The sequence below is a fragment of the Symphalangus syndactylus genome, chromosome 6 (assembly GCF_028878055.3).
Source record: "Symphalangus syndactylus isolate Jambi chromosome 6, NHGRI_mSymSyn1-v2.1_pri, whole genome shotgun sequence".
Lineage (NCBI taxonomy): Eukaryota > Metazoa > Chordata > Mammalia > Primates > Hylobatidae > Symphalangus > Symphalangus syndactylus.
Window position 1 is genome coordinate 27,452,664 of NC_072428.2, and position 25,766 is coordinate 27,478,429.

The following is a 25,766-nucleotide window of genomic DNA, read 5'->3' on the forward strand; positions in this document are numbered from 1 at the left end:
TGTGAACTTCTGACTGGAAGTAGATCCTGAAAGATGAGTAGGTATAGCTAAGGATTTAGGAGAATGGCAAGGAGTCAGGGCCAGGGTGTAGTCTGAAGGACAGCATGGAGGTAACAATGGACTCTGCATTCATCAGATAGGGAGACATGCTTTTATGGGACAGATACTTACTATTAAACAGAATCAAGGATGAAAGTAGATGTAGCCTATTACAGGAGGCCCATGGAAACCAAGCTAAGGTGTTTTGTTCTTGAAGATCATGTTCATGAAAGAGACAAGCAACAATATTAGGTTTGAAAGAAAGTCAAGACTGCTATTTGATAGCAAATTCCTATGTGAAATACTAATGTCATTAAATTATAATTTTATCCAAAATAATGTTTCAGAGATGGATTCAGCCACAATACTAAAATTTTATATTAATAACGTATAAAGATTTTGCCATTCATTCATTCTTCTGTTGTTTCATTTGATTTAAATGCATCAATGCTCTAGAATAAGTACTATAGGTAACGGTATATTATCTATACTAAAGATTATAAAACAATGAGTAAAACTGGGCTGTGTCCTCAAGTATCCCAAAGTCCAATGAGAGTAATTAAACTGGCCTTAATTATTATTCAATATAGAGAATGAGCAGTGCCATACAAGACACATTGATAAAATACAATAGGAGTTCAGAAGTGGGAGAAGACACATCTGCCTGTGAAGATCAGGAAAGACGATGAGTTATACTTAGACTTAGCTTTGAGAGATATTTGAAAATAGCAGCTGAGGTATTCCAGGGTGAGAGACCATGAATGGACATAGGAAACTGCTGCCCAACAGTTCAGCAAATCTTTTTAGAACACATAAGGGAATGCAACACTTCCCTTAGCAAGTTAAATATGTATATGAAAAAAGGGAATCTATGACCAAGTAAGTTCAGAAAAACTTAAACAAAATGGATCCAATTTCATTATTAAAAGACTTCTTAAAGATTTTAATATACTAATTTGCATAATAAATCTTAACCCATTAATAAACTAATTTTACTATGGAATCCACCTCCTCAGCACATTTAAAAGGATTAATATTCAATGAAAATACATTGTAAAGTGCTTGGTTAGAGCATAGAGCAGAGAATGCTTAGAGGGATCTGATGACAGAGAACTTAGCCAAGCTAATGAATTCTGGCCTTTATTCGGCAGATTTCAGAAAATCAAATCAGCAAGGGAAGCCAATGTTTGCCTCTGTAAATAGATTCATTATAGAGTGTATTCGAAACATAGCATTGGTCAATTGGGAGTCATTCTTATTCTAAAGCTTACTAGCCAGAGGAAAATTGAAAGGAATTTGCCAATATGTCCATTGTAATATTCAAATGATCGTGAGCCAACATTTTAAATGTGGGTGGGATAACAGCATGTTTAAGAGGGTATAAACAGGAGGATAAGCCTGGAGACCTTACTGAACAGAATGTTTTTATGCCTCTATGTCCCCAGCTATTTTATTTCTACATTTATGTCACGTTGACCTAACAAATAAATATGATAATATAGTGAATAGGAAAGAATTTTCAGTTCTGTAGCTAAAATATGCTCTATAGAAATCCAGCTTATTGGTGCATATCCGTGTTTATTATTATTTTCCTACTTAATCACTGAGTTGTCCAGGAAAGCAGAAAAAAATAGATTTTGGTCTTTGATATTCCTACCAAGCTACAAGGAATTATCAAGCCTGAAAGCCAAAGCCAGTCATATCAGGCTTTAAGAATGCTTTAAGAAAAGGGACCAAATATCTGCAAAGACGCTTGAGCTCCTTAAAACAAAGATGCAACATGCTTAGCTCACATTTCAAAAAATTTAGAAAATTAAATTGATTTAAAGAGGAATTTTCTCCCCAGGAGAATCTATTTACGCAGCATCTACTTTCATTGCTCTTACACTCCATGAGTCATCAGGAAGTAACACAAAGTCACACAAGAACACAGAGTCCTCCTGGGATTTTGAAACAAATGGATTTGAAACTGCACAGTTGATCCTACCCAGAGGATGATATATACAAGAATTCAGCATAAGAAGAGCTTGATCAGTGCAATTAAATGTAAGCATTGCACCTGTGGAATCTGGAACACCATGTAGCACTGTGATTTATGAGGCCAGAGTGGGTGGATTTCATTAATTCATAGCCTTACTATCTTGCATCTTTGCCATGTGGTAAATGTTACTACCATTTTAATGATACTTAAAAATTATCAACAAATGAAATAAGCATATTTTTCAACTTCCTATAAATTTATTGAGTGCCTGCTGAGTGTCAACTACTGTGAAAGCAACTGGGAATACAAAGGTGAATGGGAATCAGTCTGGGTTCTTTAAAAGACAACTAAAAGTCAGTGTGGTAAGTAGTAAGTTATGAGCAAGCACAAGGGCCTGTATGGGCATGTGGGAAATAGACTGTACCTTCAGTGCTGGAAAGAGATGAAATAATTCTAAGCAAGTTATGGAGGACTGGACAGATTTGGCTAGGCATAGCTGGGAGCAGACCCGGGAGGTAGAAAGAGCCAAGGTTCTTGACCCAGATAAGGGTAGGACTGATTTTAATTTTGATAATATAGTATTCTGTAAGGCCAAGGACTTATGTAAAGCTTATGCAGAGCTCAGAAAAAGTTTTGCCGGTCACATTAGAAAATATGGAATCTATCCCGAGAAACATGAAAGATACTAAACTGTTTTTAAGCAATGTAAATAAAATATATATGGAGATAATAATCATTTATCTGTTTGGGCCCAACTGGCATCCATTTCTCCTTTCTACCTGCACTCCCTTTTCTTCTTGGGAATACCTTCTTACCTCATCGCAATCTTAGTGAGATTATAATTCCAGCGCTTCTGTCTTCAAAAATTGAAAGAGTCTTTGGGGGCTCCAATAACCACATCCTTTTAGTATTTTATGGATATCACTCTAAATAAAATAAACACCTAAGATCAGCCAATCAAAGGGAGGAAAACACTTTTTCACTTTTTTTTTTTTTTCCATTTCCAGCACATAGCCAAATTTATTGAGAAACTCCTACTGGGTTTCTTTAGAATTCCCTTCTATCTTTAAACTTCCATGCATCTTTCCAATTCCTTTTACTGTATCACTTTTTTGCTTTAGGTAACCAGAGATGGTTACTCTTGCTTGCAACTGAGAAACTCTAATAAACGTAAGCAATTAGCTTGATCTCTGTCGGAAGAATGACTTGAAGAAATACAAAAGTGAAGGCATAAAACCAGTTAAAAGCAAGCTGTAGGAATCTAGTACAAGAGATAATAGGGTACTAAAATAATGTAGAGGGTAGAGGGCTTGAATGAACTGAATGCAAATAAAATATATTAAGGAGTAATACTGACAGGACTTTGTAATTAATTAAATGTGAAAAGTGAGGGAGAAAGAAGACTCATTTCACCCAGGTTCCTGGCCTGAGCAACTAGATATGTGATATTGCCATCCACTGAGACATGAAACACAAAAACTGGCACACAGTTAAGGACGAAGATGAGGAGTTTGTGTTTAGACATATCCAGCGAGGCATGCATGTTTAAATAGCCCATCAATTATTAACTATTCTAGAGCACAGGGAGACCTTAGTAAGACATAGAAATATGGGCATTATACAATGTTAAGAAAGAATTAAAGTAAATAAAACAGATGCATCATAAACCTAGTGCCTAAAGTGAAGAGAACACAGTTAAGGATGAACAGAATCTGGATTTAAGGAAAAAGCAAAGAAAGAAAATCCACAAAGGAAAGCTGAGAAAAAAAACAACCATAAAGATAGGCAGGTAGAAAAAAAAAGTTGGTAACGGAAATCAAGTAACAGGAGGAGCAATTGGTCAAGAGGGATTTAGATTTATTGACTTTAATAAACGAGATTATTAGTGACTCCATCAGATAGCTATCCATACACAAATGCAACATGACAAACAACCCTCAAAATCAACTGTTTAAAACAATAATCCTCTCCAGAATTACATTCCACTATGCTTCTTGTACAGCCTGCAGAACTGTGAGCCAATTAAATTTCTTTTATTATAAATTATCCAGTCTCAAGTATTTCTTTATAACAGGGCAAGAACAGCATAATACAGAAAATTGGGCCAGATACAGTGGCTCATGCCTGTAATTTCAGCACTTTTGGAAGCCAAGGAAGGTAGATTGCTTGAGCTCAGGAGTTTGAGATCAGCCTGGGAAACATGGCAAAACCCCATTTCAAAAAAAAAAGACAACAATTAACAGAATGTAGCGGTGTGTGCCTGTAATCCCAACTACTCAGGAGGCTGAGGTGGGAGGATCACTGGAGCCTGGGAGGTCCAGGCTACAGTGAGCCATGATTGAGCCACTACACTTCAGCTTGAGTGACAGAGCAAGACCCTGTCGCAAACCAAAAAAAAGAAAGAAAAGAAAAATGGTACCAAGGAGTAGGGAGTGGGGCTTTGCTATGAAGATAGTTGGCGATGTTGAGGTGACTTTGGAACTGGGTAACAGGCAGAGGTTGGAAGAGTTTGGAGGACTCAGAAGAAGACAGGAAGATGAGGGAAAGTTTGGAACTTCTTGGAGAATGGTTAAATGGTTGTATCCAAAATGCTGATAGTGATATGGACAACGAAGTCCAGACTGTCAAAGTCTCAGATTGAAGTGAGGAACTTAATAGGAACTGGAGCAAAGGTCACGTGTATTATGTCTTAGCAAAGAGCTTGGCTGCATTCTGTTTATGCCCTAAGGATCTGTGGAATTTTGAACTTGAGAGTGATGATTTAGGGTATTTGGTGGAAGAAATTTCTAAACAGCAAAGTTTTCAAGAAGTGGTCTGGCTGCTTCTAACAACTTGCTCAGATGTCAGAGTAAAGAATGACTTAAAGTTGGAAGCTATATTTAGAAGGAAAGCAGAGTATAAAACTTTGGAAAATTTACAGCCTAGCCATGTGGCAGAGAAAGAAAAAGCTTTTTCAGGAGAGAAATTCAAGCAGGCTGGGGAGCAACAACTTGCTAAAGATATTAGTACAACTAAAGGGGAGCCAAGTACTAATATCCAGGACAACGGGTAAAAGGCCTTGAAGCCATTTCAGAGACCTCTGAGGCAGCCCCTCCCATCTTAGGCCCAAAGGTGAAAGAGAAGAATGGTTTCATGGTCAGGCCCAGGGCCCTGCTGCCCTGCACATAATGCTCCCCACATTCCAGCCACTCCAGCTCCAGCCTTGGCTCAAAGGGGCCCAAGTACAGGGCAGGCTGCCACTCCAGAGGGAGCAAGCTACTGTAAGCCTTCTTGGCTTCCACGTGGTGTTGAGCCTGCAGGAGTGAGCCTGCAGAGTGAATGAGGCTTAGCAACCTCCACCTAGATTTCAGAAGATGTATGAAAAAGCCTGGGTGCCCAGCTGAAAGCCTGCTGCAGGGGCGGAGCCCCATAGACAACCTCTACTAGGGAAGTGCCAAGGGGAAATGTGGGGTTGGAGCACCCACGCAGAGTTCCCAATGGGTCATTGCCTAGTGGAGCTGTGAGAAGGGGACTACCATCCTCCAGACCCCAGAATTGTAGATACATCATCAGCTTGCACCCTGTGCCTGGAAAAGGCACAGGCACTCAACAACGTGAGAGCAGCCTGGTGGGCCTGTACCCTGCAGAGTCATGGGGTCAGAGCTGCCCAAGGCCTTAGGAGCCCACCTTGCAGCAGTATGCCCTGGATGTGGGACATGGAGTCAAAAGAGACTATTTTGAAACTACGAGATTTAATGACTGCCCTGCTGGACTATGAACTTGCATGGGGCCTGTAGCCCCTTTCTTTTGGGCAATTTATCCCTGTTGAAATGGAAGTGTTTACCCAATGCCTAAAGCCCCATTGCATCTTGGAAGTAACTAACTTGTTTATTATGTTACAGGGTCATAGGTGGAAGAGATGTGCCTTATCTCAGATGAGACTTTGGACTTTTGAGTTAATACTGGAATGAGTAAAACTTTGGGAGACTGTTAGAAAGGCATGATTGTATTTTGCAATGTGAGAAAGACATGAGATTTGGGAGGGGCCAGAGGTGTAATAATATAGTTTAAATATTTGTCCTCACCCCAATCTCATGTTAAATTGTAATCTCCAATGCTGGAAGTGAGGTCTGGTGTGGGGTGTTTCAATCATGAAGGTGAATCCCTAATAGCTTGGTTCTGCCTTCCCAATAGTGAGTGAGTTCTCTTGAGATCTGGTCATTATAATAGAGTGTGTGGCATACCAACCCCCCAATGGCCAATCTCTCTCTGGCTTGTGTTCTTGCCATGCAACGTGCCTACTCCCCTGCCATGATTGGAAGCTTCCTGAGGCTTCCTCAGAAGCGGATGCCACTATGCTTCTTATATAGCCTGCAGAATAATAAGCCAATTAAATCTCTTTCCTAATAAATTACCTAGTCTCAGGTATTTCTTTATAGCAGAGCAAGAATGGCTTAATATAGTAGCATATATGGTAACTGAACTGTCTGAAACATTTAGTCGTTTTTTATTAGACAGCTCTACCAGAGCTATCTAATAAAACTTTCTAGAATAATGGAAATAGCCTTTATTTGTGATGTCCAATAAGAGAGCTACTAGTCACATGTGGCTACTAAGTACTTGAAATATAGTTAGCACGAGTAATGAACTAAATCTTAAATTTTAATAAATTCTAATTTAAACAGCTACGTGGGCTAGAGGCTACCATGTAGGATAATACAGCTTAGGCTTAATTACAGTATTTTGGGCATATTAGGCTGCTGTGTGATCATACAATCTACTAGGTATCACTGTAAATTTTTCAGAAATATTATCAAAAGAACCTACAGTCATACCATGTTGTTTGTATTCTGAGACCGTGTATACATCAGCTATTTCCTAGATTTAATCTTCAGCCCCAGAATTTATCAGAATTGAAGTTTCTTTTATTATCTGGAAGAGTTGGAGATAAGAACCTCTTTTACTTTCCAACCCAACAGGTTATAGACCTTACATTCTCACCAAATTTTGCTACAATCCGATTAGTATTTTTCTGAGCTTATCTTTTTCTTAAAGTCGTATATCAAACGCAAGTAAAAGAAACAATAGTACACTTCAACATTTTGCTTAGGGTTTACTCAGCCAAATACAAAAATCCATTAAATACATTTACTATCTTCCCAGTTATTGTAACAGACAATATTACTAATTTCATCACTATTTTACGTGGATTGCCATTTACCCAGCCTTTTCTAATTGTTCCTTCATCACTGACCTAGTGATGAGAGAACATCCCTGGCTAATTGTTTTTTTTGCTTTTTTTTGTTTTTTTTTTGAGACAGAGTCTCCATCTTGTCACCCTGGCTGGAGTGCAGTGGCACGATCTTGGCTCACTGCAACCTCTGCCTCCCAGGTTCAAGTGATTCTCCTGCCTTAGCCTCCTGAGTAACTGGGATTACAGGCACCTGCCACCACGCCCAGCTAATTTTTGTATTTTTAGTAGAGACGGGGCTTTGCCATGTTGGCCAGGCTGGTCTCGAACTCCTGACCTCAGGTGATCCTCCTGCCTTGGCCTCCCAAAGGGCTGGGATTATAGGTTTGAGCCACCTTGCCCGGTCCACTGGCTAGTTCTAACACTAGCTAGTTCTCAAACTCATGCCACAAATTGTAAGTATTTAATACAGCAGCACTTCACTTTCAGGTGCCAACTTTTGTATCAGTCAGCTACTTTATTTTCAGGAAATGTAGCTTTGCAGCACTTGATTAGGCCAGATCCAGTGGGGATGGTTCCAGCCTGCACTATACATCTTTCATCTTTCTCCTGGGACCAGTAGACTATCCCAGAAATGTCATTCTCATGAAAAAAGCAGGGGCATGAGAAGGTAAACTCAGTCACACAGAAATTTTTAAGATATTTTTTAATGCCATGCCTGCTAATATCACATCAACACAAGTAATCCACATGGTCAAACGCAATGTCAAAAGGCAGGGAAATAGTGGTAGGAACTGCAAAGTCATATGGTACAGAGTGTAGCTATAGGATGAGTGAAGAATTAGGACCATTAGTGCAATCCAGCATAGTTTCTTTGCTGAGAGAATTCAGTTGACCAGTAATTAACGGAGCCAGATCACGAAAGGTAAAGAGTAAATGGCAGAAAATAGTAAGTAAGAAATCTAAATGACATACTTCATAGGATCATGGGTTACTAGGGTTACAAGGAACCATGCAGGCTATTCAGTAAAACTGTCATCTTGAAGCTTGATTTTTTTCCCTAAAAACCTCTCAGCAAGTACTCTTCATGTGACTTCTGGGGTGTCTTTATTGACAAAAAACTAACCACATATACTTATTATACTGTATTCTGAGAAATCTATGTTCTTCATATATTTCTTGAAACTCTTTCTGAAACAAGTCAAGGGGTAATGAAATAATTCTACTGTCATGTGTCTGTCACTACTTAGTATCAGTTTTGCTCTTTATGACAATGCAGAATAAGACCATTCCTTCATTTGTGAAATAGCATTCTGAATGATTGAAGTCAACCGTGATGCCCATTGCCAAAATAGCCCACATTCAACCTATTTTTACCTAGTTCCATTGACTGTTTCCTATAAAATGGGGTCTGCTTAGCTATCTGATTTCGGCTTTGGAGCACTAACAAACTTGGTATTATAGCAGAGGTAATTATCTAGTTTTATCAAAAGTTACACTACTTATTAAAAAGTTATTTTTAAAAATAACTTTTTAAAATAGTGTAACTTTAAAAAGTTACACTACTTATTAAAAGTTATACTTACTTAGAATTTACAAGTATAATATTTTAATCATTGGTGCATTAGCAAGATGATCAGTTCATGAGGAACTTGATGAAGGTAGGTTAATCTGGTTTTGATGTTGAATTATGAGTATTACATAAATAGATAATTGTATGTCCTGACTCTTCTTTGAAAGCAAATGCTCCTACAACACATGCAATTATTTTATATTCAATTGTGAACTCAATAAAAATGATAAAATATGATCATACAATTGATAGGGGATATTAACTTGAGTAGAGTTGCCTGTAACTCAGAATAGCAAAGTAGTTAAAATTAACACTTGATTAATTTTAAAAATAGTCTATCAGAAAAAGGACAAAATTTACTGGGGATAATTGTTAGCTTTTGCACTAAAGAGCTTTGAAAAAAAGTCAGAAAGTCTAGTTAGACTTATGTACAGCGTAAAAGATGGAAATATCAAGGTGGCTTGCAAGCTGGGAGGGAACTAGTACTGTTTGGTTGCTTCTTAATAATTATTAATTAGTTATAATGGATAATTAATGATAAAGAGTAATAATATTGATGAAATAAATACAAGAGAGGAACTACAAATAATAGGGTGGACTTACAGACTAGCAGAGATTAGAGATGAAGTTAGCAGGCAATACCATTACAATGGAGTTCATATTTAATGTTGATGCTTGCTTTAATTTATATTATGGCTGCCTATTAAACAGAATGAGGAGGTTTTTAGAAGTGGACCCTACTGTCCACTTTTTCATGAATTTTCTAAACATATCCATTTATATTCAGATAAGATAGATACATAGAAGAGAAAGAGATGAGAACCAGATCCATATTTTTAATGTTATTAAAATATAAATAAAATCACTCAAGACTGCTTACCCAAAGCAGGGCTCTCTTCAGATTCCCATTAGTGTCTGCATGGGATTCAGCCAATGGAATATTTAATATTAATTTTATTTCTTAAGAGGGCTATGGATTTTTTAAATAAGAAAATAGTACAAGTGTGAAATGCTGGCTACATTTGATACTTTTCCTGAAAGAAGGTATTTAGTGCCAGTAAATGGCTGACATGAGCTGCTATCATTTCTGAGAAACAACAGAGATGCCCTAGCCCAATTTCCTCATACTCTGGATGTTGTTTCATCTTATGTCAAATCCAACTGAGTCCTTATTATTAACACTCATCACATTTTGGTTTCGTTTATTTATGATAATTTATTCAAAGGCCTCTCGTTCATCATCTTTTCAAAATGGATCATTTCCTATGGACTGATAGGGGTGGAAAGGCAAAGGCAGAAAAAGCCAGTTATTGCACACATCTCAGGGCAGACAAAGTGGTAGAGGGGGATAGTCACAGCCCAGAAAAGTACAGCACAGTGAATCCTTGTCATGAACGTATTTCACATTTAATGGGATTACAATTCTCAAGCAACCCCAAGGATCCCTGGCAGTTAAACTGGGGTAATTTTGCCAGGAATGTAAATTTGAATCATGGACTTTGAGATGCCCATGAAAAAAAAGTCATCATTTACCAGTGGATCCACCAAGCCACTACCCAATGGATACTTCAGGGTATATGTATAATGAAGCAAACTAATGCATATTTGTGTATTTATAAATATGGATACTTAAATATATTAGGATTTATCACTACATTTATCTAATATTTATTAAGTGCCTATAATGGTCATCAGTGTGTTACTGAGTCTCTCCAGTCCTTAGATTTCCATTCTATAAAATAAGATTAAAATGACCCACTTTTTCTTTGTTTTTTTTGAGGATTAGGGAATATTTTTAAGGCCCGGTAAATTGTCTGACACTTAGTAGGTGTTCAATTAGTAAATCTTGACAACACTAATAGTAGTATTAGAATTGTATTTCCTAGTGAGAAATCAGAGAATATATACATGTACGTGTGTGTGTGTGTGTGTGTGTTTACTAAGATTGCAGTTTTTGAATTAGGGTTCATAAATAGAATGACCCTTGAATCTCACAGTGATCAACAGCATTCTCTGAGCCAATTTAACTTGATTGAAATCTTTTATTTGCCGTTTCCTAGATTAGTGATTTGAGCAAATTATGGTTTTCTGGGCCTCAGTTTTCTCATGATTAAATAGATAATAATAAGCACCTGCCTCAATGAGTTACTATGTGGATAAAATGAATTTTTTTTTAGATTTAAATATTTAGAATAACGCTTAACATCGTGTAAGTGTTCTGTAGATGTTAACCATTGTTATGAATAATAAATTGCCAAAGCTCACGTCCGTTTTGCACATAATAGTAAACCTATTTTAGCTGCTTTGCTGGGTATCCTGAACAGAAACGAGAACAAAAAAAAAAAAAAAAAAAAAGACTAATGGAAAAACCAGGCAAGAGATGATGCTAGAATGCACTAAGAGTAAAAACAGTGAAAGTGAAGTGCTAAGAAGTGGTCAGAGTCATGGCGTATCTTCAAGGTAGCCACAAAGAAATTGTTGACACTTTGGATACAGAGTTTCAGAGAAAGAGCAGCAGTGTGGATCATTCTAAGTAGATGGAATTATTATTAACATATGGGAAGAACTATGGGAAATTCACTGAAAGTCTGGTTTTGGAAATGTTACAATCGACATGTATTCTGAACTTAGGCAATGGAGAGAATGAACTGACATTGGGATATATGAGTCTGGAGGTTAAGGGAGAGGTTTGTAGTACAAATATAAACTGTGGAATCATCCTCACATAGAAGTTATTAAAAAGCATGGGACTGTATGACACTACCAAGGAAGAAAGTTTGGATATAAAAGAGAAGGGGTTCAAAGATTTAGCCCAAAAAAGTCCACATTAAAAAGTAAGGTAGATGAGTAGGAAACATAAGATAGGGGTCAGTGGGATGGGATAAAAAAACAAGAAAGTAAACAGTTTTAAAATATACGAGTTGCTCAGTTTGAGAGAAGTATAAGCAATGAAATTATTCAATGAAGTTTAAGGGGGAGAAAGGAGCTTATTGTGAGGGATATCATGTAATATCAAAAAATGCTGAGCAACAAGGACTCAGGGAAGATGGAGAATTAGACAACCCCAGGGAATGCACTAGAACAGGTGTCCCCAACCCCCACCCCCCATCACAGTGGCTCATGGCCTGTTAAGAACTAGGCCACACAGCAGGAGGTGAGCAGCCGGCAAGTGAGCAAAGCTTCATCTGCATTTACAGCTGCTACCTAATGCTCACATTGTTGCCTGAGCTCCATCTCCTGTCAGATCAGCAGTAGCATTAGATTCTCATAGAAGCACGAATCCTATTGTGAACTGTGCATGCAAGGGATCTAGGTTGCATGTTTCTTATGAAAATCTAATGCCTGATGATCTGTCACTATCTCCCATCACTCCCAGATGGGACCATTTAGTTGCAGGAAAATAAGCTCAGGTTTCCCACTGAATCTACATTATGGAAAATTGTATAATTTTTCCATTATATATTACAATGCAATAACAGAAATAAAGTGTACAATAAATGTAATGTGCTTGAATCACTCTGAAACCATCTCTCTCCCATGTCTCCTCCCCCAGGCCATGGAAAATTTGTCTTCCATGAAACCAGTCCCTAGTGCCAAAAAGGTTGGGATCACGGCACTAGAAGGCTTTAAGAGCTTACCCTCTAAAACTACCAGTTGCACAATTGAACTCCCAACTTTTCTTCACAGCATAAACTTCCAAGACCCTAAAATATGATTGGCCCAGCTTTTGGTAGGTGTCTATCACTTCTCCAGTTAAAAATAGCCAGGGGTCAGGGGTTACATTGCACAAGCATGTATGCCTGTTATCTGAAAAATGATGTCAGTTCCCAGAGAAGAGAAAATTGTAAACTTGGTAGGCCATCCAAGGAGAGTCTGCAATTTAAAAATTAATTGTAAAATCACTTGAAAATACTGTTTTCTTTGACCTCCAGATATGTTGGTTTAGATGTTTAAATTTATTAGCAAATTTGTTATAGTTATTATAATAAACTTTCCCATTGCTGGTCTAAGGATAAACAATTCAAAACATTTAATATCTTATATCTCAGTATTCTCATCTCTATAGACAATATTGGATTTCAGAAATGGCAACTTTCTTAATCCCTATATCAACTCCTATCAATTTTGTCTAGAGAGAGTTCTGAGATAATATATGAGATGCTGGAAAGAAGACATTAGCTTGATCAGTTAATGAAGCCAGCCATACCTGTTAGAGGGATAAGGCCTGGCAGAAAATCATTTAGCCAGGTCCTTGTCTGGCAGAAACTAGATGGTTTATTTATCAAAATGAATTTATTGAGTATTCACCCATGCCTGCCACAGCATCAAGCAAGGGGAAAGATAAAGATGAATTGGTAAAGTACAGTTCCTTGTCCTGGTGAAACTCAGATTCTAGCGTAGTAAGAGTTATAAGAAATTGTCTCCAGGCCGGGCGCGGTGGCTCACGTTTGGAATCCCAGCACTTTGGGAGGCCGAGGTGGGCGGATCATGAGGTCAGGAGATCGAGACCATGGTGAAACCCCGTCTCTACTAAAAATACAAAAAAAATTAGCCGGGCGTGGTGGCGGGCGCCTGTAGTCCCAGCTACTCAGAGAGGCTGAGGTAGGAGAATGGCGTGAACCCGGGAGTAGGAGCTTGCAGTGAGCCGAGATTGCGCCACTGCACTCCAGCCTGGGCTACAGGCTCAAAAAAAAGAAAGAAAGAAATTGTCTCCAAAGGTTATTCAAGCTTTAAAACTGTATGCATTCCTGATTTTTCTGAAGGTATAAAATCTAGCTTCTTCAGAGAAACTCTTTACACCCTTAGTAACAGTCCACTTTCCCCCATTCTCCCATATAAGTTCATAAAGAGAGATCATTGCATAGTGATAGCCTTATGGATAGTTAGTGGTGCTGTGGGCAGGAATGGCAAGCAAATTTGCAAAACTGATCAAATGAAAACAGCATATTGCCATTGCCTCATGGAATATACTCTTAGCTCTCACTGCACACATCACTGATGCAGGGCATTTGACAAGAACACTAAATCTACTGCCTTTGCACACAGGATGTAGCCACCACAAAATTCTGATACTCCAAATGGATTTTGCACAATTCATGCTCCTGTACCACTAGCTTCTTACTCAAAGTCTGAGGTGAGCCTGAGTGGGGAGCATAAAGTGCTTATACATTAGCTGCAAGGAGAATAGTAACTTCAGTGTCCATAGTGTACTTTTATTACTTGGAAGAATTCTAAAACTTCCCTATTTTTTGTTCCCACCCAGTCAATATATACCCTGTTTGGGGTCGTGCTCTTAGTTACACTTTTATCAGTGGTTTTCTTACTTGTACATCAATCTTTTGTGAGATTAGTTAGCATGAGTCAGGATACTCATGTCTGATCATGTCTCATAGTCTCATATATTTTTTAAAACAAAGTTCATGAGCTTATGAGCAGGTATTGCCCAAACCCTGGTATATAGCAACTTTATCAGGGAAAAATACTACCTTCTGAGACCTCTAAGCAGTCATCTAGCTAGACTTCTAGTAGCAACTCTGCATCACCACATGTTGGAGGGTATGTTTTCTTTTTTGACTTCAAAAATGATAGCTGTCAATGTGGTCAAATAAAACCAACTAGAGCCATTGACATACTTGCTATCTTGCAAACTGAAAAGGAGGTGAAGGCTGGGTATGGTGGCTCATGCCTGTAATCCCAGCACTTTGGGAGGCTGAGGTGGGCAGATTGCAAGGTCAAGAGATTGAGACCATTCTGGCCAACATGGTGAAACGTCGTCTCTACTAAAAGTACAAAAATTAGCTGGGCGTGGTGGTGCGTGCCTGTAGTCCCAGCTAATTGGGAGGCTGAGGCAGGAGAATCACTTGAACCCAGGAGGCAGAGGTTGCAGTGAGCCAAGATTGTGCCACTGCACTCCAGCCTGGTGACAAAGTGAGACTCAGTCAAAAAAAGAAAGGAAAGAAAGGAAAGAAAGGAAAGAAAGAAAGAAAGAAAGAAAAGAAAGAAAGAAAGAAAGAAAGAAAGAAAGAAAGAAAGAAAGAAAGAAAGGAAAGAAAGAAAGAAAGAAAGAAAGAAAGAAAGAAAGAAAGAAAGAGAAAGAGAGAAAGAAAGAGAAAGAGAGAAAGAAAGAGAAAGAAAAAGAAAAAGAAAGAAAGAGAAAAAGAAAGAAAGAAAGAAAGAAAGAAAGAAAGAAAGAAAAAAGAAAGAAAGAAAGAAAGAAAGAAAGAAAGAAAGAAAGAAAGAAAGAAAGAAAAAAGAAAGAAAGAAAGAAAAGAAGGTTAAAGCTATAAAGGAAACACTTGCTAGTTCTGCCAACAACAACAACAAAATACTGTTAGGCCATGAGTAACACTTTCCTTTCTCCTAAATAGCATGATATAGGTTCTCCTACAACAGTCTTTCTTCTGCTGGTTCCACTAAGTACCCCAATATCTCTGTTTCCTCTACCTTCTATTTAATAGACAAATAACTGCCAGAATAATTTTTCTAAGGCATTGTTTTAAGTATACCAATCTCCCACAATGAAAATTTTCTGTGGTCTCATTTTGCCCAATACCTCTCAAACTGATATATAAAGCCTCCTACAATCTGGCCCCATTATCACCTCAGCATCTTTCCCCACTTCCTATTCCCATTCTTTTTTTTTCCTGCATGTCCTCACCATTGTTCTCTTACTTGAAATGTCCTCCCCATCACTTCCAATTAGCTTTTGATCATTACAGGTCCTACAGGAGCACTTCTATTGAACTTTCCTTATTCCCTCAAATACGTTTACTTTCTTCCCCTTTTAAATCTGAATAGACACATTTTTCTAAATTGCATTACAATTTGCATGGAGAAAATGTATGGATTTTAGGTGTCCAGCTTACAGAGTTTTGATTCAGGCAACCCCAACTAAGGTGTAGAACATTATCACCAGCACAGAAAATGTCCCCAAGCCTCTTTTCGGCAGGGCCCTCCACCTCAGAAACAGCCACTATTATGACTTCCATCACAAGAGTTTTGCCTATTCTGGAACTTCATGTAAGTGGAATCTCGCAGTGTGTACTCTATTGTGCCTGGTTTCTTTTGTTCAGTATATTTTTGAGATTCTTCTATGTTATTAGGTGTGGTAATAGTTTCTTTTTTTTTCTTTTTTTTTTTTTTTGCTGAGTAGTATCCCATTGCATGATTATAGTATTGTGTCTTTATCCCATTTTACTTCAATTTTTTTATTTGTCTACTATCTCAGTCCATCAAGAAATGAAGCATACTGATATTTTTACCTTTCCTATGAATCATTACAATAATTCGTAAACTGTCTTATTTGCCCTCTGTATTGTATTTTCTGTAAAAAGAAAAAAAATGAGAAGGAAGTCATTTAATTCCCATTATATTCTAAGTGCCAAGCTAAGATACTCTATTTAATCCTCACCACAGCCCTGTGAGGTAAATATTACGCTCCTTTACAAATGAGAAAATTGAGACTGTAAGGCATTAAGTATCATGTCTCAGGTTGCACATTATGTGGAGAAAGCAGAATTTTAACCTGGATACTCGCAGCTTTAAAGCTCTTACATTTATTTTTGTGTCATGCTTTGTATCCTGTGCAAAATCCTGCAACTGTGCTTTGTATATAATTGTTGAATTGAGGGATATATTCAGTAGTTTGTAAACATTGTTAAAAGATGCATAACTTAACAAATAATGAGAGAAACAGGAATCACAGTAAACCAGTGTGATAAAATGTCCTCAACTAATCACTGTTACCCAGTCCTATGGCAGGCTGCAAAGTCATGACTGACAGCTTTCCCAGAAAAACAGTTGATGCCTGTTCTTCTTCCCAGGTATTTTTGGACGCATTATTATAGCTGTTTTACAGATTCCATCTACTAGGCATCCCATAATTTCAAATTCTTCTTTAGCATCATCTTTTTCAGACATTCCTCTCTAATGTGGTAGAAATAACATAGATTTAGGATGCTGACTTACCTAAATACAAATTTCACTTGCACCTACTTACCATCTTTGCAACACTGGATAAACCACTTAACTCTCTCAGCCTAAATTTCTTTATCTTTAAATAGAATGTAATAACATTGACATCTCAGTATTGTTGGAAGAATATACACAAATTTGTATGGTATTCTTAGCACAGTGTGTGGCATGTGGTCAATAAGTATTTTCCAAGATCAATATTGTTATCCCAAAAAACTAACTCTATTATACTGATCACCATGGTCTATTAAATATCACCTAGATTCTCTGTTAACAAAGAAAAGTTGACCCACAATGAACATACAGGAAATAATTTAAATATAACACTTGAAGGCACACCAGCTATAGTCCTGTAGGAAAGGAGAGCCAAGGACATTGTTAGAAGGAATGACACTAAATGGGGGAATATTGGAGTGGTTAAGCATGGATTGTAGAGTCATCATCTATATTAGAATCCCAGCTCTAACATCACCAATTGTATGATAAAGGCCAAGACACTTAACCTTTCTGTGCTTATGATCCTCATTTGCAAAGTAGGGTAGATAATAATGGTATCTACTCATGGGATTGAGAATTAAATGAATTCATGCAAGTAACATATAAAGCATATTGTCTGGCACACTGTGAATTTTTAATAATTTAACCTTTATAATGATAAAAAGTAGTATTGTTGTCAGTACAGTTGGGGTTATGAGGGTCTGCTTTAGCCAATTGTCAGTTAAAATGATAACTGAGGTCACATCTGTTTGGTTTTCCCCAGAGGACCTGCTTTTGTGTATCTTCCCCAGGTGCTAATCTTTCCTGACAGAAAAGCACATGGCAAATGAAGTACCTATCCCGTTATTGGGGAAAATGGCTGTTTTCCACAGGTAGACAAGCTGACCTCCCACTTTGAAAACCACAGTGGTGGGAGGGTATCACAGCTGAAGAAGCAAAAAATTAGTGAGCTGCCGCGGTATGAAGGGTTAAATACAAGAGTATTACCACAGCTAGGCACTAAATAATCACACATGAAGTCTCAACAGTGTTTACAGCAAGCAAAAAAGAACCTCCAAGGAACTCACAAAAAAAAAAAAAAAAAAAAAAAACCTGCATGTTAGAAATAGAAACCATGGAAAAGAGAATATTGCTATCTGGGGCCTCTGATTCCTGGAAAATCAGTGTTGAACCACTGTACCTGAAGCCTTGAGCAGGTAGAACCTGAATTCCACCTTTCTGATACACATGTAATTGACTGTGAGAAAAGGCCAGATGTAATGGTCAATGAAACTTGTAAGTAAATCATATATGTGGTAAAGTTTTTCCACGCTGGCTTTCTTTGAACCTAAATTCAAATGATGAATGTTATGTAAATGCTGTTGAGAAACAAATATTATTGAATTGGCCAGGTAAATATTAGACAAACCTATGGAAAAGTTATCACTCAGAAATAAGCTGTTTCAGAATATATTATGCCATTTTAGGATCCACTGCAAAAATTTTAGGCACAAGAACTTTGAAAAGAATGTACCTAAACAATAGTTTTCTAAGCAAATGACCCACATGAATGAGTTCCTTTTTTAACCACGTGAATATGCAGAGCTCTCAAAATATAAACATTGTTTCCATTAAAAGCTAGTAGAAAGAGGGCATCACCCCTCATTAACTAGCTATTTTCCCATCCAGAAGAGATGTCTTCTTGACATTGTAATGCTCTGTGGATGCACAAAATAAAAGCCATTACCTCAAGCCACTGGAGTTAGTGCCCAGCTCTGGGTCTCTGGGAAAGAGTAAAATTGGGGGTATGCTGCCTACAGAAAGGTCCTTGTAGGAAAAGCACCTGAAATGGAGTGCAAATAAAGTATGAAGATTGTACCCTGGGAGGGGGAGGTATCAGGGGAAAAGTCAGAGAGAAAATAAAGGAGGGAAAGAGGGAAGGAGGGAAGGAAGGAGGGAAGGAGGGAGGGAAGGAGGGAAGGAGGGAGGGAAGGAGGGAAGGAGGGAGGGAAGGAGGGACAGAAGGAAGGAAGGAAGGAAGGAAGGAAGGAAGGAAGGAAGAGGGAGGGAAGGAGGGAGAGGGAAGGAGGAGGGAGGGAGTGAGAGGGAGGGAGGAAGGAAGGAAGGAGAAGGAGGGAGGAAGGAAGAAGAGGAAGGGAGGGAGGGAGGGAAGAAAAAGAAGGAAGAGAGGAAGGGAGGGATGGAGGGAAGAAAAAGAAGGAAGAGAGGAAGGGAGGGAGGGAGGGAAGGACGGAAGGAAGGAAGGAGGGAGGGAGGGAGGGAGGGAGGGAAGAAGGAAGGGAGGGAAGGAAGAGGGAAAGGAAGAAAGAGAAAGAAAGAAGGAGAAAAAAGAGAAAGCAAGGAAGGAAGGAAGGAAAAAAGAGAAAAGTGGGAGGCATGGAAGGAAGGAAAGCAGCATTGATATAAAGACAAAGAGAGGTGAATTTAGATGCAGCGAGAATCAGGCCTAAGGCATGGAAGCACTAGAGTTTATTAATTTAAAAACTAACTTTTGATCCTTTACCATGTGCCAGAGATAAGCTGATATACAAGACAGACAAGGACCCTGTTAGCATGAAACTTGCATTCTAGTGAGTAAAAATAGACAATGAATGAGAAAATAAATGTCTTAGTTTGCTTTCTATTGCTCTATCAGAATACTCAAGACTGAAGAATTTATCAAGAAAGAGGTTTATTTAAGCCCACAGTTCTAGATTTTGGGTAACTCGAGATCTCTCAGCCACATCTGTTGAGGGCCTCATGCTGCATCACGACCTGGCAGATGGCATCACATGGCAGAAGCGTGTGGGGAGCAGCAAGTGTCTACATACATAAGAGATGGGGGGCACAGGAGTCTGAGGCAGGAGAATGGCATGAGCCTGGGAGGCGGAGCTTGCGGTGAGCCGAGATCACACCACTGCACTCCAGCTTGGGTGACAAAGCGAGACTCTGTCTCAAAAAAAAAAAAAAAAAAAAAAAAAAAAAAAAGAGACTGGCGGCAAAGGAGCTGACCTGCTTTAGAACAATCTGCTCTCTTTTGTGCTTACCCATTCTCCAGAGACAGACATTAATCCATCTTAATGACTTAATCATCACTTAAAGAAACCACCTCCCAATACCACTGGGGACCAAGCCTCAACATGAGTTGAGGTGGAGACAAATCATATTCAAACCATAGCAACAAATGAATAGAATCATCACAGATGAAGATAAACACTAAAATTAAAATAGAGAGGATAATGTGATTGATAATGACAATGGGGAAGGGGAGCATCAGAATAGGTGGCCAGGGAAAGAAAAGCACATTAAAAAGATAATGCTGAAGTTAAGAACTAAATGATGAACAATTGTCAGTTATATGAGGTTCTGAAGAGTGGATACTCCAGGCAGAGAGAAAAGCAAGTACAAGGGCCATACGAATGAAATTTTTTATTCAAGAAAAATGAAAATATCACATATGCCTAAGGAATGCAGGGAAGAAGCTTTGAAAGCAAAGTGAGATGTTCAAATGTTATTTTTATTGGTATGGAATATCACTGGAGCATTTTAAGCAGTGAAGTGACATAATTTAATTTGCATTAAAAGTCTTTAAGACTGCTTAGGTGGTCATGGATTTTAATGAGGCAAGGGAAAAGAAAAAAGAAGACAAGTTGAGAGGCTCTTCCAGGATTCTAGACAAGTAAGATAGTGCCTTGGATAGACATGGTAGAGATACAGAGAAGTAGACTGCTTGGGGCTACATTTTGAAAACACGGAAGTTGTTGACAGATTATATGTAGGTATGATGTAAAGGAAATGATACATATGATTTGTTTCGCTTGGGGCTTGAGTAACTAAGTATTGCCACTCACTAAAATAGAGAACACTGGAGGAGAAACAAGCTTAAGTGGAGAGGAAAATGAAGAGTTTGTTTTGCCCATCCAGTGGAGATAACAAGTAAGTGTTGGAATATGAATGTTTGTACGTAAATAAGGAGACCAGGGCAGAAAACTTAAATGGGAGGTCAGCGGCCCACAGAATGCTAGTTAAAGCCACAAGGGCAGATGAGATCACCTGGGAAAATTGTGTCATCAGGGAAAAGTAGAAGAAAGAACCCAACACGAACCTAAAGAAGCAGTAGTTAGAGGTTGAATAGAACAAGAGGAGTTCACAAAGGAATCAGAGAAGGTGCCATCTGTGAGCTGGAAGAAAAGCCAGTAGTTGTGGCATCATATAAACAAGAGAAAACAGTGTTTGAATTAAAATGCCATAGTCACTACATCAAAATATGCTGAAAGAACATGTAAAATGGCAGAAAAAATGGCAACTGGATTCAGCCATGTGGATTGACCACTTTTCAAAGACTCAGAAAGAGACTGGAGAATGAAGCCCATTCATAATTCATTGAGGAAAGAACAGAACATGAGGGAGTGAAGTATGAGTTATCTATAATTTTTTTATGTAAAGGAGAACAGAGAAATGGTCTAGGATCTAGAAGACTTGCTTAAAAAGGTTTTTTTGAGTATATTTGCATGCTATTTGGGATGGGAGATATGAACACTACTAATTCTAACTATTTATTTTGTGGTTACTATGTGCAAATGGCTATTATAAATACAGCCCCTGATTTTTATTTACAAATCCTCACAAAATCCCTAGGTAAGGACTACTAAGATTTCCATTTTATAGACGAGAGGGGAGAGGTATAGAATGGCAAGGTAATGTGCTTTACCTGGTGGCTGCTGGAGCCAGTGTTTAAACCAAGGCAGGCTGACTGTCAAGTTTACACTTTTAAGCCCTATTATGAGTTGCCCTTCACTATGCTGGTCTGCCTCTACTATGTGTATTGTTATGCTGATGTAAATGAGCCAGGAGATAGAGAAAAACTGGTGTTACCAGAAAAGAGAGGAACACTGCAGAAATGATGTCCTTGAGAAGATTTAATGAGATTGGAGCAAAATGACTTAGATTATAAGGACACTTCTCTAACTGAAGGGAAAGGAGAGAGCATGGGTCTGGATGAAGAGAGTTTTATAGATTTGATGGGGGAAAAGGAGGAAGGCATTGCCAGATGTATTTTTCCTTCTCATCAAACTGTAAAGTTGAGGTCTTCTAGATCTTTCCAACCAAATTATGAAGCAAAGTAACAAGGGCATTGATGTTTTAAAACTAAGAGAGAAATTGAAATGGAAAATGTAGAGAGTTCCACAAGAGTACACACCCAGGAGCATAGTAGGATCTCTTGACAGGGTCGAGTGCCCTATTGAGATAGGTGATCATGAATTTAGAGTGAGTCATCATGGTAGTGTGTTTTTCTCCAGACTCATTTACCAGCTTGGGGGCAGGTAAAAAGTATGCAAATTGTTGGTTTTAATCAGGCATGTAAGATGGAAGGACAGTGGAGCAAGTAAGCTGGGAGTGCTGTCACAAGTTGAGTTCTCTAGGAGCAAATGCTAGGATGAAGTTTAGGGTGCAAGTTATTTATTGGGTATCAGCACCTGTGAATGGAAGAGGGACAGTGCGGGATTCAGCAGAGAAAGGAGTTAATCTGAAATACAGACAGAACAAAAAAAAAATGGGGCAACCTGGTGGAGAGCTCTGGAGTAAATACTGTCCCATCAGGGTTTTCTCACATGACCACATCAGGTAGAAATGGCTGGATATTGTGATACCTCTACCTCGCTTAGTCAAGGGATGCAAGCTGCCCTGTAAGGGATGAAACTCCAGACGAGGTGATTCTCCAGCTGGGGCCAACTTTGTAGGATTTGAGAGTTGGAGACTGCCTGATGATGGCACTCCCTGTACTTGGCAGCAAATCCTTCTGCCAACTCCTTGGCAGAAGGGGAATCTGGACAGCCTATCTTTGTCTATTACAGAGAGAAAGGGTGAGAGAGTATGTTATAATAGACCAAAGAATTTAAGGCTAATAAGGACAACTATGAGAGAATGATTTTTTTCTTATATTATATAGTTTGATATCCACGCATGGTGTAAAAAGTGTCATGTGAAAATACCAAATAGGGATGGCCAATCGTAACCCATGCAGATTATGCTCATCCCCAGTGGCAGTTTGGAAATAATCTAAAAGTGTGTAAAACCCCAAAGCAGTCTTAGACCCTCAGATCGACGTTTGCATTTGAACACCCTCCTTCATATTTATCCAAACACCCATAGGAATGTGCTGACTGGTCAAATGTCCCTTATGAGCAGATATAGACTCTATCACAAGAGATGAGAGCTATTTGACTTTCAGGAACGTTTTAGTCACCTGGCATGACTTAAATGTGATCCAGCAATAAATTAAAGAGACAAATTAGATGATCTCCTAAACTATCTTCCTTCCTGGTAATGTCTATAATTGTATTTTAATTTTTGTTTAATGTATACAAGTTTAAGAAACTAGGAGCAAAGCATTATGTATGAGGATTATTTCATTGTGATGTTACAGTCACATTTAGAGGGCAAATGAGTCAGGAAATAATACCAAGAAAGCCTTTTACTTTCCTTTATTTTACTTTTTCATTATGATGGACAATAGAACATGCACCACATCACATCCTCTTCCTCACAAGAGTATCAGTCCCCTTGGAAATAATTACAGAGCCTCCTGGTTATAGACCCCACCACCTAATGTAATTGCTGCCAACTCTACCACCTACCATCCCTTTCACTGGAAATGGTCATGTAATACTTTGCGACTCTGTCATCTGCTGATACAAGGTATGATATGTTGTATGGCCCTCTTATTTTCTGTAAATCATGTGACTAAAAGCAATGGCTTTGGTTGCTTAACAAAAGACTGTTTCATCTTAAGCTGTGATAATTTTGCACTCAGGAAAAAAAGAATTATTGTAATGACAAATTTAACAGCCTGGGCTATTAGCGGCTAAGTTTAGATAGACTTTACCCTAGTTACTATGTTTAGACTTGAAAATGAAAATATTATTTCAAGATGGAGTGGAAATGCTCACCATACTTCTTATATGGGAAAGAAATAATTGTTTAAATGAATTTGAATTGGTTATGAATACAATGCAATTATTCTTTTGAAAACATTGGCTAAAGGAGTGTTTTTTCTAAAGATAGGAACCAAATAGGCTGAAACTACTTCGGTGAGGTTGCTCCTCCCCTATTCAGACTCCAGCGACCCCCAAAACACACACATCCAGATGGAAACATTTAATATTCTTAATCAATCAATCGCTGACAAGTATTTGTCACTGAGCACCTGCTTGCTGCTCAGGGAAAGGAAGAATGCTGAATTAGGAGTTGAGACTACCGCTACTGCCACATTTGTGACCTTGGAGAAGCCACTTTCTCTCTCAACCTGCTTTCTTACTTGCAAACTAAAGCCACTTTCAGATATAAAATTCTATAACAATATACCTATGGAAATAAAACAGCCATCTCTGATATTTCTGCATGTGATTCTAAAGGCAATGCTGGTTTTGCAGAATGAGCAAAGGATCTACTCAGCAAAGAAGGGGTTGAGTCAGGTAAGCACAAAACCAACAACCTGAGGTGCTTACTTTGTGTCAGACATGATTCAAGATACTTTACAAGCCTTATATCTCCTTTTATCCTCTCCAAAATACACCCATGAGAGTGTAATCACTATGAGATGGACCCAAGGGTCAGACTGTTACAACACAAAACATGTAACCTACCAAGGCATTTGAACCCTGGACAAGATCACATTGATTCTATGATTTCAAGCTTTCCTACACATGCAAAACTTTCCCCTACTTATAGAGTAAATTAAGTGGTGATAACTTCATATGTGAAATTCATTTCTATTTGTTTTATTCTTTCCAGAGATCTCCTTTTGAAATAAAACATTTCATAATTTGAAGTACAACATATTACTTAAGAGTCAGCTTGAGTTGGAATTCCAACTTTGTGATAATTTGAGAGAAAAGAGGGAGAAAAAACACTCACAGAGATGGAATTCCAATGACGACATTCTCATTTACTTTATAATTTTGCTGCTGATTGGCCCTGATTAAAAACAGGAAGAGTTCAATTTCATCACTGGTATTTATTTTTGCTGATGCCCTTGTAAACTTGAGCACCCATTCATTCTCACCCCAAGTGGTTTTCAAGCTGAAACTGCCAATTATCCAAAATGTCTTCCTAGTATCTAATGTCCATACCACTTGGGGCTCCCTTATCCCATAAAACTAATTTAATGTATGAGCTTAATTACATAGAGGTAGATCAAGGGCCTTAGAGGCGAAAGGCTAACTAGGGCATTAAATCCTGAACCACTTAACAGCTGCCCCATCACTTGGCAGAACTGTATTTTAAAATAGTGTTTGAAATATATTTAAACTGAAATAAATAAAACATGTTTTCCTGTAAATGATGCCAAGTCCTGCCAATTAAATTCATATCTATTTAAAAAAAAATCTTTAGCTCTCAACAAATGCTGGCTGCTTTTTTCCACTAAAAGCAATTCTGAGCATTCATGCTCTCGCTTCTTCCCTGTATCATTATGCTGCGTTCCTCTTGTTAATATTTAAAGCTTCTGAAACTGTTTTTCCCATATGCTTTTGGACTAGAATGAAAAACTTAAGTTTTCCATTTTTATGAAGCCTTGTAAGAAATAATCTCATTAAGAGATTACTATTCTCCTAAGAAAAATAATGCTAATATAAACAAGCATAAATTCTTACTAAATATGAAGAAAAGAAAAAGGTAAGATTTTATAGAATACATTTAATCTTTATCATACTGTACTATTGACCATTAAACTTGATTAATAACAATGATACAGCAATAATCATAATTTTTGAATGTGAAATTTCAGGTACATTTCCAAGCACTTTACATATTCTTTTGTTAAATTATATACTCACTACTACTATACAATTATTTTTCTTTTCTTTTTTTTTTTTTTTTTTTGATACAGAGTCTCGCTTTGTCACCAAGTGGCACAATCTTGGATCACTGCAACCTCCACCTCCCGGATTCAAGCAATTTTTCTGCCTCACCCTTCCAAGTAGCTGGGATTACAGGCACCCACCACCACGCCCAGCTAATTTTTGTATTTTTAGCAGAAATGGGTTTTCACC